This window comes from Cornus florida, unplaced genomic scaffold (assembly GCF_030987335.1).
Source record: "Cornus florida cultivar Cherokee Brave unplaced genomic scaffold, ASM3098733v1 CherokeeBrave_3.0.0_Hap2_Chr03, whole genome shotgun sequence".
Lineage (NCBI taxonomy): Eukaryota > Viridiplantae > Streptophyta > Magnoliopsida > Cornales > Cornaceae > Cornus > Cornus florida.
In genome coordinates, this window is record NW_026775573.1 from 51,170,600 (window position 1) to 51,184,450 (window position 13,851).

Sequence of the window (13,851 nt, forward strand, 5' to 3'; positions counted from 1 at the left end):
TCTCAGACCTTTACCTTTCAAGCCTCGATGGAGGCATGTGTGTGTGAGTACCAATTAAGGAAAAAAAAAAAAAGTGGAGTATTGCTCATGACAAGCTAATCTGTTTGCTCATTTAGGTACATACCAATTATACCAATGGTTCTAGTCAATGGAAGTCGAGTCATCCGGGCCAGATTGAGGTCTAAGATCCCAAATTATAATCCATGGGACATTGTTTCAAATATTAGACGTTTGCTGAATGATGAGCCAATGGAGCCATGGTGCAAAGGATTTGGAGGAACCATTGAGAAATTTGTTACAAAGAAAGGGGCGGTTATCTACATTGTGAGTGGAAAATCGATGAAATCGACGACGAAACACTTCGGATTACAGAGTTACCAATCGGTGTATGGACTCGAGGTTATATAAAATTTCTCAAATCCAATATGACAGGAAGTGATCCATTCATCAAGGTATTGTTTTTTCTTCTTATTGTTGGTACCAGCACTACAACTCTCGCGCACACATGCACAGTCCCACTACTGTCCCAATAGGAAGGTGGATGATGAGATACCCGTAATGTCTCCGTGGTATTTTATTTGTTATTGTTGGTACCAACACTCCAAGACCAACCTATTGTTCATGGAGTTTATTGCACTTTACCCTACTTCTTATTGTTGGTACCAACACTCCAAGACCAACCTACTATTGTCCCAATATTGTAACTCTCTCTCACGCGCGCGACGCATTGGAAATTTTTATATATATAAATAATAAAAATTATTTATGATCCTATGCAATACGTTTTCTAAAATAGGATTGCAATGTAATTATTGATACTTGATGGATTGGGTTGTTCTTTTCAATTTGGTGGTCTAATTGGGAGTATGATTTTATACCATTGGATTGTGGTTTTCCAACTTATTTGGTGTGATTTAATTCTAACCATTGATATCTAAGTTTCTATGATAGGAAGGGAGACTTAGATATGCTTGTTTGTAGAGAAACCGTCCTCCCTGTTGTTATATATAAGGGTTTTAAAATCTTTGTTCAGACCTAATTGATAATTCTTAGAAGGGGGTAAAGCGCTCTAATGTTTTGCAGGAACTCACAGAAGATTAAATGGATATTCTAAAGGTATATATGCTTTAATCATCAATCAGGTACGAGTCTAAATTACTCTTTAATCAATTAAAGTATTCTTGATTTCTACATGGTGTTCAAGTTCCTATTGTTCCAATAGGAACTTGAACACCTTGAATTATCTTGTAGGAGGAGATACCCGTAAATGCTAAAGTGGTAAATTTGGTAGCTCTTGATACATTAATATAAACAAAAAGTAAGTGTACTGGAAGATTGGAATAAAAATATCAGAATTTTCATGTTGTAGGATTACAGACGGTACGGTAGTACCAGAGATGCACATTGTGAGGTCAGATTATCTCGAGAGAACATGCTCACGGCCAAGCAAGAGGGTTTGCTTAAGAAATTTAATCTTACTAATTTGATCACCACAAGTGACTTGCGCCTGCTCGACCCAAAAAGCAATCTCAAGAAATATGACACACCTGAACAAAGTAAGAAATCCATACCAGAAACTAATTTAGTTTATCCTCTATATATTTAACTTTGCTTTTTTTTCCTTGTGCAGTTCTTGAGGAGTTCTATCATACAAGACTTGATTTCTACGAGAAAAGAAAGGCAACTTTGGTTAAAACCGAAATTAAATTGCAGATATTTGAATTTCTTGGTTATTTTGTGTAACTAGAAAATAATTTTGTGCAGCAGTCTATGTTGGAAAATCTTTAAAATGGAATTGTCAGAATTGGACAACAAAACTAGGTGCACAAGTAGGGTTGCGAAAGGAGATGTCGTATTGAACAGGAACCGTGCTGATTTGTTGCCATTTCCCTTTGCAAATAAAGAAACAAAAACTCCTGAAGAAGCAGTTTCTGCAGAAGGTTATGGATCATTGCCGATGAAGGTCCTTACTGATGAGGGGTTTAAAAATGAGCTAGTTGCTGCTAAGGATAAACTTAAGAAACGGCTTGATGATATGAAAAATGCAACTCCAAAGTCTTTGTGGAAGGAAGATCTGGACGAACTTGAGATATTATTGTTAAAATATGTTCCTGAGGGTGTGAAGCCTAGGGAAGGTCCAAAAGGAGGCTCTTATAGAGGTGGTAGCAGCAGCAGCATGCCGGCAACAACAAAATAGGAAGAGGAGGGCCAACAGTGGGAAGGCTATCCAAGTTCAGAGTGAGTCTCAGAATGATTATGCTTTGATGAAGAGGAAGTAGGTTTGGTTATGAGTGACCACTAAGTTATGTTTTTGACATTTCCTACATCCCAGAGATTTTTTTATAATAATTTTGTATATAATTTTTTATTTTTATTTTTTGCAATGTTAGATAAACTTAGGCACGTGCAAGTGTTGGATTTTACTAAATCCTTAAATTTCACAGTAGTTTACACACCTTAAGTACTTACTGACAACAAATAATCAACTAAATAATTAATAGTGCCTTTTTTTTTTTAAATACCAAATCTACCCCAATTTGTTTCTACCAAGCAACCCTCCTCCCCGTCGGAGAGAATGGGAGTTTATATATATTTAAAAAGTTCTAAAAAAAATTGGAAAACAATTTAAATTCATGCATAATTGTCTTATGAAAATTTGATGGACTAGAATAACAATTTCTAATTTGGTTTCAGGAAGTTGGACCAGTTGTGAAAAAGCGCAGGCAATCCAATTTTATAATAAATAGTTTTGAAAATATTTACCTAAATGTCAAACCTAAATTCTTACAAAGATGAATAATGTGTATGTCATCACACACTTTCTTTTTAATATATTATTATGCTTCGAACTCAATACTCAAAATTAAATAACAAAATTAAAACTTGGACTTTTGTAAGTGCAAAAAATCATGAAGGAAGATTTGCACCAATACCCAAGAAGAAAAATAAGAACTAATTATGACCAAACAGATTTTTCTCCTTCCTTGATCTCACCCTCTCATCTATGCCTTTGTGGGCACTGTTTTCATCTATTTATAAATGAATTTTGTAATGTTCTCCCCTTTTTTCTTCTATATCGTCGTCTCTAATAATCAAGCTTCGATCACTCATTCCCTTGATTCGGCTATCTTGATTATGCTGAGACGGTTATCCATGTGGTTGTGAGTCGTGACAATCCTTTATTGGTCAACTGATGATTTGCGTATCCCTTGACTTGTTTTAATATCAAAATTTGTCAATTATAATTTGTGATCGTGATACAATTTGCGATCATGAGTCATGGCAGTCCTTCATTGGCCAGGTAATGATTAGAGCATCTTGATTATGCTGAGACGGTTATCCCCTTCACTGGTTAGATGGTCCTCCTACGCTTGTCAATACCGAAATTTGTCAATAACAATTTTTTTTTTTTTTTTTTTTTGTTTTTTATGTCACCATCTACGAGGTCCATTATAAGACATCAAACCTTCATTCTACCCCAATTTATTTCTACCAAACTACCCTGGTCACCGTTAGAGAGAATGGGAGTTTATATATATTTTCGAAGACCTAAAATAATTGGAAAACAAGTTAAATTCATGCATAATTGTCTAACAAAAATCTTATGGAGTAGAAAAATAATTTCTAATTTGGTTTTAGGGAACTTGGACCAGTTGTGAAAAAGTGCAAGAAATATTTTTGAAAATATTTACCTAAATGTCTAACCCTAAAATCTTACCAAAGATGAATAATATGTGTGTCATCGCACACTTACTTTTTATAGTAAAGTACACAGACACCTCCTAAGGAGGTTTAGGCTAAGGCCAAGCAGATAAAAGTTTGCCTATTTTTGGACAACCACACCCCCCTTGTGAAATTTGCTATCCAAACATAGTCTTGAAACATATAAAAAGTCAATTTTATCCTTCACTATTTTATTATTTTCAATTATAAAATATCAAAATACTTAAATAACCAAATTACCCTTTTCATCTCTCAATACACATATATATATATACACACGCAACAGTTACCACCACCCCCAACCCAAACCCGAAATTCGTGGGTACAGATTTGAACGGTGTCAGCATTTCCGTATCGACGAAGCTCTGGGATCTAGGGGTGAGCAAATTCGTCAATCCATTAATCCGATCCGAACCAATCCGATCCGTGTGGTTCGATTCGGTTTTCAGATCTCATGATTCGGTGATGGTTTAAAAATTTTACAATCCTGTATTCCCAGTTCGGTTAACGGATTGGCCTCTGAAAAAACCGATCCGTTACCTATTTGAACCGTTAACCAATCCGAATCGAACCGTTACCTAAATAATATATTAATATGTTTTATATATATATATATATATATATATATATATATATATTCAATCTTTAGTATATATTTATTACTTATCGTATTATTATTTTTTTATTAATTATTCTTTTAACTTTTAAGTTAACCCTAGTAGTACCCAAACTCATTACTCCATCTCATTTCATTACACAGCCTCAGCCACGCCTCCCTCTTCTCTCTTACAGCCTTAGCCGCGCTCCCTCAACCTTTCTTCTCTTTAGTCTTCTCTCTTCTCCCTCTTCTCTTCAGTCTTCTCTCTTACAGCCTCAGCCGCGCCTCTTAATCCAGCACCTCTTCTCTTCAGTCTTCTCTCTTACAGCCTCAGCCGCACCTCTCAATCTATCGATCACCAGATTCGAAGCAACAGCGACCTCTGTGTATCGAAGCAACGCCTCCCTTAGCCCCTCTTGTCTTCAGTCTTCTCTCTTTTCCCTTTTCTCTTTAGTCTTCTCTCTTACAGCCCAATCCGTGGAAACCGATCCGAACTGATTCCTTACTTCACGGATCGGTACGGATCGATTCGATTTCAATTTTCACCAATTCGTGGGGACTGGTTCGGCTTGATCTTTACCCCCAAACCGATCCGAACCGTAATTAGGCCTACTGGGATCAACCTGTGTCGTCCCTTTGACGCAATACTTCAGTTCACAAATCACTGCCCATAAACCAAGAATTTGGTTGCGTTGGTAGAGGTGGCAGCGGAGGAGGCGACCTCCTCCACGTGATTGTCTTCTTCCACGGGGACCACCGCCACTGTGCTCCTTCCCACCCTCTCTCCTTTTTCCTTTCTCTAATTTATAGTATATTATATATATATACACACACACAACTATAACAGATAAAAATCAAAACATTTTGAATTTTATAGTAATTCGCATACCAATTCAATTAGGTTTAATTGCAAATTAATGAGGCCAGCTGACCACCGCCACGCTCCTTTCCACCCTTTCTCCTTTTTCCTTTCTCTAATTTGTAATATATATCTATATACCCTATAAAAGTGTAATCAATTTATAATATTTATATACATTTTTAAAACACTTAATTTAATTAACAAAATATTATTACATGACTTGTGACGTTTCAATTTATGTTTTTATATTCCTAAACGTTATGTAGTTTATATCTTTTAAGTTGCTTTCATTCATGAAGGGTTTCTTCCTTATAGGATTTTAACGCTTTTAATTATTTAAAATTTTATTATTTAAAAAAATGACTTTTCATGTTTTATTAAAACATGTGTTTTAATTAATTCACGTAACTTTTGTTACTTATCAGTTATATTATCAAAGAGTTGCATCACTCCAAAACAACCTTAAAAGAGTTTCAAATCTAAAAGAGTCTCTTGATTTCCACAATCCCTCTAGCGTGAACCCATAAGAAAAAAATGTTAGAAGTTTTCTTCTTCCACAGACAACTTTGAACCATTTTAGAGGGAACATATCTTTGGTTTGTGTGCATCAAATCAAATCTCAAAATCTTAACTTTTTGGAAAGGTATGTTTCAATTGTTGTGAATGCAGTGCCACTTTTATATTATTATTATTATTATTATTATTACCTTATAAAAAGTGTATTCAATTTATAGTATTTATATACATTTTAAAACACTTAATTTAATTAACAAAAATATTATTACATGATTTGTGACGTTTCAGTTTATGTTTTTATATTCCTAAATGTCACACCTATTAAGATACTTACAGACTCCCAGTCTAAAATAAATACGTAGTTTATATATTTTAAGTTGCTTTCATTCATGAAGAGTTTCTTCCTTCTAGGATTTTAATGCTTTTAATTATTTAAAAAAAACAAAACATGTGTCTTAATTAATTCACATAACTTTTCGTTACTTATCCGTTATATTATCAAAGAGTTGCAACACTCCAAAACAAACTTAAAAGAGTTTCAAATCTAAAAGAGTCTGTTGATTTGCACAATCCCTCCAGTGTGAACCCATAAGAAAAAATGTTAGAGGTTTTCTTCTTCCATTGTAATATTTCTGTTTTTCGCCAATTTTCACTTTCTAGAATTTTTTTATTTTTCGAGGGTATTTTCGTCTTTCCTTGTTTTATGTGCCAGATACCGTGGGGTGTGCCAGGCGTGTTCAAAAGCTGATTGGGGCATTTCATTGAGTTTAGGACTCTTTGAAATGCAAGGGTTGTCATTTTGGCATTTTTTCAGTTTTTCGGACAGGATAGTCTCAGTGGAACAGTAACCAGAGTTGTTGTGTACGGGAGTTATGTCTCGGGTCATTTGCATATCATGCATTATTATTTTTGTGCCTAAGTAAATTATTTAAGTGCTAAAGTGTGTGGCTATGATATAATTGGAGCATATGTATATTGGTGGTAGAAATTAAAAAGAAAAGAAAGAAATATATATATATATATTAAGTGGGGCCCACCATCCACTTTAATTTTGAGGCCAAGAGACCACTTTGGTCTCATTCTCTCTTACACTCTCCCGACCATCTCTCTCTCTTTCTTTTCTTGCTTTTTTTCTTTTTCTTTTCTTCTAAACTTCAATCTTTGATCTCTTTCTCAAATTTGAGAATTTTTGGGTGCCGTTTGCGGTAAATCGAAGAGCTTGTTGAGACCTATGCTTGGATAGGAGCAATTCACCATTTTGGCCATCTTTGAATTTTCGAAATTTGGGCTTTGATTTGGAGTTTTGGGGGTTTTCATCTCCATTGAGGTAGGGGTCTCTAATACATAATCTTCTTATGCTTTTGTGAATTATTTACTTATAAGTTGTTGAATTGCATGCTTAATTAGTTTAAATTTTTGTAAGTTGCTTAAATGTATTACATGAAATTTGCGACTATGTGTTAATTGACATATTATAATTTAAACATGCTTATGTGAAATGAAAATTGGTATTTTGTATGCTTATTATGTTAGAGTAATGGGAAATGAAAGTATGAGTTATGTACTTTTAGTAAATTTAATTGAAAAACATGTGTAGAATTCTATAGAGGAATTGATGATGTGAAGCATGAAGCATTCATGCATTCATTGGGAAAGAAAAATGGGAAAATGTTTTGAAATCATATGAAAGTGTTTTGGGAAAAGATTTTCTAAAAAGGTTTGCGAAAACCGGACGCCTAGGAGGCGCCTAGTGGTCCGAGATGTTGGTGTAGTCTAGAAAGGAGTATGGTTGAGCTAATTAGGCCGGATGCGATGCCTTGGAGGTGCCTTGTGGTCATGGATAATTAGTCAACCCTCCTTTCATAATGCCTTGGAGGTGCCTTGAGTCGGATTACACTAACAGTTTGAAAGTTGAAACGGAAATGTTTCGGATATGGGTAGCGACATTTGCATGACATTGCACTTCATTAGAATATATGGTGTGTATATGTTTGGGTGACAATTGTTGTATACTTGTCGTTGTAGTTGTTGCCATGTACCCCTATGTTATGATCCTGTTTCATTTCACTTATTCATTACGTGGATTCACGGGGTTATAAGAAGTGTGTCTTAGACACTTCCTACTGAGCGTTTAACTCACCCCATTATTTTAACATTTTCAGGTTCGAAAAAAGAAGTGGCCGACGGCAATCCACCATAGCCTTAGCTTGGATTAGAAGAATGACCCTTTTTGCAATCTTTTGTAATTGGGCCTAATTTTGTAAAGTGTTACTCAAAATGTATTATTTTGCAACATGTGATGTAATTAGGTTTATTTTGTGTGTGGCCATTGGGGAAATGTAATTAAGTTTTAATCACACTAAATCCTTTAGTTTATTTTAAGTAACGTGTTATAAATTGTGTTAACGTAGTGTTATTGTATTAGGTGTTGAAATGTATTTAAATATGTACGTGAGTGTAGTGGTGTAGGTGCTTGGTTATCAAAGTTGGTGTATCTCAGTTTTCTTTGGACAGTGAGAAATTGAGTGTGGATAACCCAAACCAGTCGACGTGAAATGCCATACGTCGACCGAATGACCTGAACTAATTGATGTGTAGCTTCCCACACGTCCACCGGTATCTTGGTAGTGAGCATTTCCACTGTACAAGTCTTTAACTAGTCGACGTATAGCCTTTCATACATCGACCGGTATCCTGGCGGTGGGCTTTTCCACTATACACGTCCCAAACCAGTTGACGTGTGATGTATACACGTTGATCGGTTCCTGTAGTAAACATTAGTGACTTCTTTTCCCATTTTGCCCTTGACCACTCACTTAAGTGTATTATTACACATTATAAGGTTCAGTAAAATACAATAATTATATTTTAACTATGGGAATAACTATATTGCCCTAGACTTTATCTTATTTATTATGTGATACAAGTAAATGACCATTTTGCCCTTTAAGTTTCAGACCATTAGAATTGTGACAAATGACCATCTTGTCATTGTTGGACTTTAATATACAAATTTAACATGAAAGGACCATATTACCCTTGGACGATTTTGGGTCGGGTAAGGACCTGTTTAATGATCCGAATCCAGTGGATATGGGTCGTTACATCCACAGACAACTACGAACCATTTTAGAGGGAACATATCTTGGTTTGTGTGCATCAAATCAAATCTCAAAATCTAACTTTCTGGAAAGGTATGTTTCAGTTGTTGTGAATGTAGTGCCACACTTTGGGAAAGATTTTTGAATTAATTTAAAAAATTATATATGTTCTTCTTCAAGGCTATTTTCAAGATACTTAGTAGTATCAAATTTTGTGGCCAATTAATTGATTAACTGATGAATTATATTCCTTCTCAAAATTTTATAGATTAATTATTACATTTGCGGTATTTGATACACAACATTTTTAGATGATTCTTGTATTCATGATCTATAAAATCTCTAATGCTCCAAGTTCCTTTCTCATTTTGTAAATCAATTCCAAAAAATTAGATTCATCCAAAAGTGACATTATTTCTCTTTCTACAAGTCTATTTTTTTAATTTTCAAAAGAGAGTCTCTTGATTTCCACAATCCCTCCAACGTGAACCCATAAGGAAAAAATGTTAGTGGTTTTCTTCTTCCACGTACAACTTCGAACCATTTTAGAAGGGAACATACCTTTGGTTTGTGTGCATCAAATCAAATCTCAAAATTCTAAAATTTTGGAAAGGTATGTTTCAGTTGTTGTGAATGCAGTGCCACACTTTGGGAAAGATTTTTGAATTAATCTAAAAAATTATATATGTTCTTCTTCAAGGCTATTTTCAAGATACTTAGTAGGATCAAATTTTGTGGCCAATTAATTGATTAACTGATGAATTATATTCCTTCTCAAAATTTTATCGATTAAATTATTACATTTGCGAGATTTGATACACAACATTATTAGATGATTCTTATATTCATGATTTATAAAATCTCTAATGCTCCAAGTTCCTTTCTCATTTTTGTAAATCAATTCCAAAAAATTAGTTTCATCCAAAAGTGGCATTATTTATCTTTCTACAAGTCTATTTTTTAAATTTCCAAAAGAGATGACTCATCACAAAAATAATTGAATTTTAAAAGTCACATTTCTCTATCTATGTAGTCAGTGTTTGAGTACTTTATCAGCGTTTAGATTGTGATTTTAGTTATTTTACATATGAAAGATTTATAAGTTAGAGACCTTTTTCAATTTAAACACTTATTTTAACATTGTGTTTACGTTTTGGTGTTTATTAAAAGAAAAAGAAAATTTATTTTTTAACTTTGTTTGATAGTTGATGCATTGAAATTCAATATCATAAAATGTTAATAAATTATAATTTTCATAAGCTTCTTACTCTAAAAATTTTAAATGATGGTTGTGACTTAAATTAATGATTAATTTTAGATTTGTTGTAACTATTCACTCATATCATAAAATGTTAATAAATTATAATTTTCATAAAGTTCTTACTCTAAAAATTTTAAATGATGGTTGTGACTTATATTAATGATTAATTTTAGATTTGTTGTAACTATTCACTCATATGAAACAATGTGGAACAGTTACATTTTAAATTAAAGCACCTCTTGTATAATATTTCATACTAAAAAAAAAAAAACACACAAAACAGCTGGTTAGAAACACTAAAATTATAAATTATTATTTTAAAATAATAAATAGCAACATTGACTCTATTTATTCCCCTTGAGCAAGGATTTTTACTCTCTTATGACTATTTATTCTTAGAAAAATCAAATACTCTCTTCCATATTCACCTTTTGAGACATATTTCAATTGTTTCGGAAACAAATTATAACTGGTGGTCTGATATGCTTTCATAATTGCAAAAAACTTTTAAAATTGCTAAAAGTATATACATTTATCAAAATACATGTGTACAAAGTATTTTGGTTTATTCACTGAAAATAAACCAAATTCATTGTTATTTTATTAAACTTCATATGCATATCTGTTTTATTTTTTATTTCTTGTTGGGGAAAAATAATTTGTTTTCATATTGAAGTCATAGGGTGATATTTGATATTTGCAAAAGAATAAAAATAATTACAGATAATTTACATTACGTGCAACGCACATTGATTCATCTAGTATACATATATATATTTCAGGCAAGGACATTACAGACATCATCAACATCTTCTTCTTCTTGCATATCTCAGCCAAATTATTGCTTCCATTGCCCATTAATTTCTGCTCCTCAACAATTAGTGACAAGATCTTACAAATATATATATATACATATATATATATATACACACACATATATATAACTATAACAGATCAAAATCAAAATTGATGAATGGATGATGATGAAGTTAAGGGATGATGATGATGTGACAGTGGGACTGATTTGTGGTAGTGATGATACATGTGCGTGCGTGATTTGTGGTGGTGTCTATACAGACAATATATATATCTATATCAAATACTAGTAATTGTTTGGGTTAGGGTCTGAGAAAGAGAAGAAGAGGGTAATGATAGAGAAAATTTGAGTTTATCATATGGGTTTTACCCAGTAATCAATTTAAACTTATTTGATTTAAGGGTATTTGATAAGGGCTTAAATGTTGCACATTTCAGCACCTAAGTTAGGGTATTTCAGTCTTTGCATCTATCTTAATTTCATATTTTAGTCCTAATTTATGTTTATGTGTATTTCAGGGCAATAAAGTTAAAATGAGCTAAGAACGGTCCATTAAAGCATTTTTAGAGTCAAGCAAAGATATTCAGAAAAAGCTCTAAAAATGGCAAAAAGGAGGTCGCAGTCCATTGCTCGTATAGTGTGTTTATTCTTCAAAAGCGGTCAATCTCAGGCCTTTGATGATGTTCCCAAAGATGAAGAAGCAAACTAATGAGCTTGGGGCCAAAATGGAGCTAAATAGGGCTTAAAGGAAATTTCCAACTCTGGGGGGATCGATCCCCCAGGCTATCCCCCAGGACTTGGCAACATTATAGATTTTTTTTTTTATTGTTTGGGCTTATTTTGTGAACTATTGGGCTTTAATAGGGTTGTTACTTAAGGCCCAGTGAGTCATTAGATTAGGGTTAGTATTTATTTATTTAGTGGAATATTATAAAGATTTATTAAGTTTTATATTATTTTTCTGTACCGGGATATCACGTTCTCTCTGGGGGGAAAAAGGAAAAGATAGGGTTTGAAGAACATTTTTACAGAGACTTTGTCTACAATTGAAGGAAGAAGAAGAAGGAGCCAAAAGATGGAGATGGAGCTTGTTAACACCATGATCATCTTCTCCATGAGCTAGTTCTTCACTTAGGGCTTGGATGAGCCTTAAGTTCATGTAACCTAAACCTTTGTTTTTCTTTTCTTGGTGTATTATTAAGTTGTAATTAAATATTTGGCCTTGTGATTTATTTATATATACATGCTTGATTTGACAAATTAGGGATTGTATTAATTAATTCTTCCATTGAAATCTCCAAGTTGATTGTATGTCTATATATGATTAATTAGGGATTTTATTCTTCATTAGATGTTTGAAAATTAATTCTTCCATTGATTCTATATGAAAATTGCATGTCTATGTGTGATTGATTTAGAATTATACTCTACACTTGATACTTCTTTTAGTTGTGTTTAGTGATGGCCATAGCATGAGACTTAGTTGATACAATTGTAAATTAATTTGATGGATAAAGGCTTAATCTTGATGGGTTGTTCTACAAATTAGCTTATTGTCATTAGGTAATTGTAGTAAAGTAGGCAATTTGTGCTTGATTATGTTAATCCATACTTCTAATTACAATTAGTATTATCCTTTTGATTGATGTGTGCTTTTATCGAATACATTTGTGAATGTGTATAGTGGGTTATGACGTAGTCTTGAATGGGTTCTACACTTTAGTTTAATTGTCATTAGGTAAACAATTCATTCTTGATGTTGATAATCTATGCTTACAATTGTGATTTGTGATGATAATGTGACCACATCTATAATTACACTAATGAATTCCCCATTAATTGAAAGCATATGGTTAATTGCATGACCTTAGTGGTGAATCCTAACCCTAAGACTCTCTTCATATCTCTTTAATTCTTAGTTTAATTTAATTTAATTTACTTGCATTGTCATTTCTATTTCCATGCTTTCGATTTAACTCTAGTTTAATCACTTCACCAAAAATCTTTTGCTCTTTCTCTCTCTCTCTTGTGCAATCTCATTAGCACTAAAATCAAGTTTAATCCCAACACGTGTTCAATCCCTTGGGTTCGATCCCTACTCGCTTCATACTACATAGTATAAGTGTTTAGTGGTTTTATAAATTTTAAAATATGATGCCCACTTGACATTATTTCTAAACCTAAAGTGTTGTGCATTATTTTATGCACACGTTCGGGTCGCATCAGTATTTAAGTCAATTGTATTTGTCAATTTTATATCAAAGGGTAATAAAATCAATTCACTATTGTCAAGATGTCTTTGTCCATTTTTTAAAACTTAAAGGGTTGTGATTGTCCAAAAGTAGGACAATTTTTATCTACCTATCCTTATACCAAACCTCAAGAGTGCTGATGTACTTTACCTTACTTTTTAATATGTTAAACGAAGTCGAAGAATGGGAAGCTTGCAACATCCTAAGAATGGGTATGAGCTTCAGGATTTCCCTGACATTCATTGGGGTCGTCTGGGCTGAAAAAGCCGTCTACTTACAGCACTTTCCAAAGACAAATCACTTCCATGATGACAAAGATGACTAAAGGTAGGATCAAGTCCATTAGGAGCAAGGTCCATCTATTTTAGATAGGGGTGGCAAATGGGCGGGTCAACATGGATCAAGACTCATATTTAATCCGTTCAAAATGGATTGAAAATGAGCGGGTTGAAAATGGGTAGGGTCAACCTGTTATGACCCGTGAGCCCATTAATTATTATTTTTAATTATTTTTTATTTTTTAATTATTTTTATATTTTTTAAAAAATAATGAAAATTTAGTAACGAAAAGATAGGAGTTATGAATACGAACCATTAACTGAAAATGTAGGATTAGTTATGTGTGTGATATATATACATACATACATATATAGAGAGTAAAAATGTAGGATTAGTTATGTGTGTGATATACATACATACATACATATATAGAGGGTAAAAA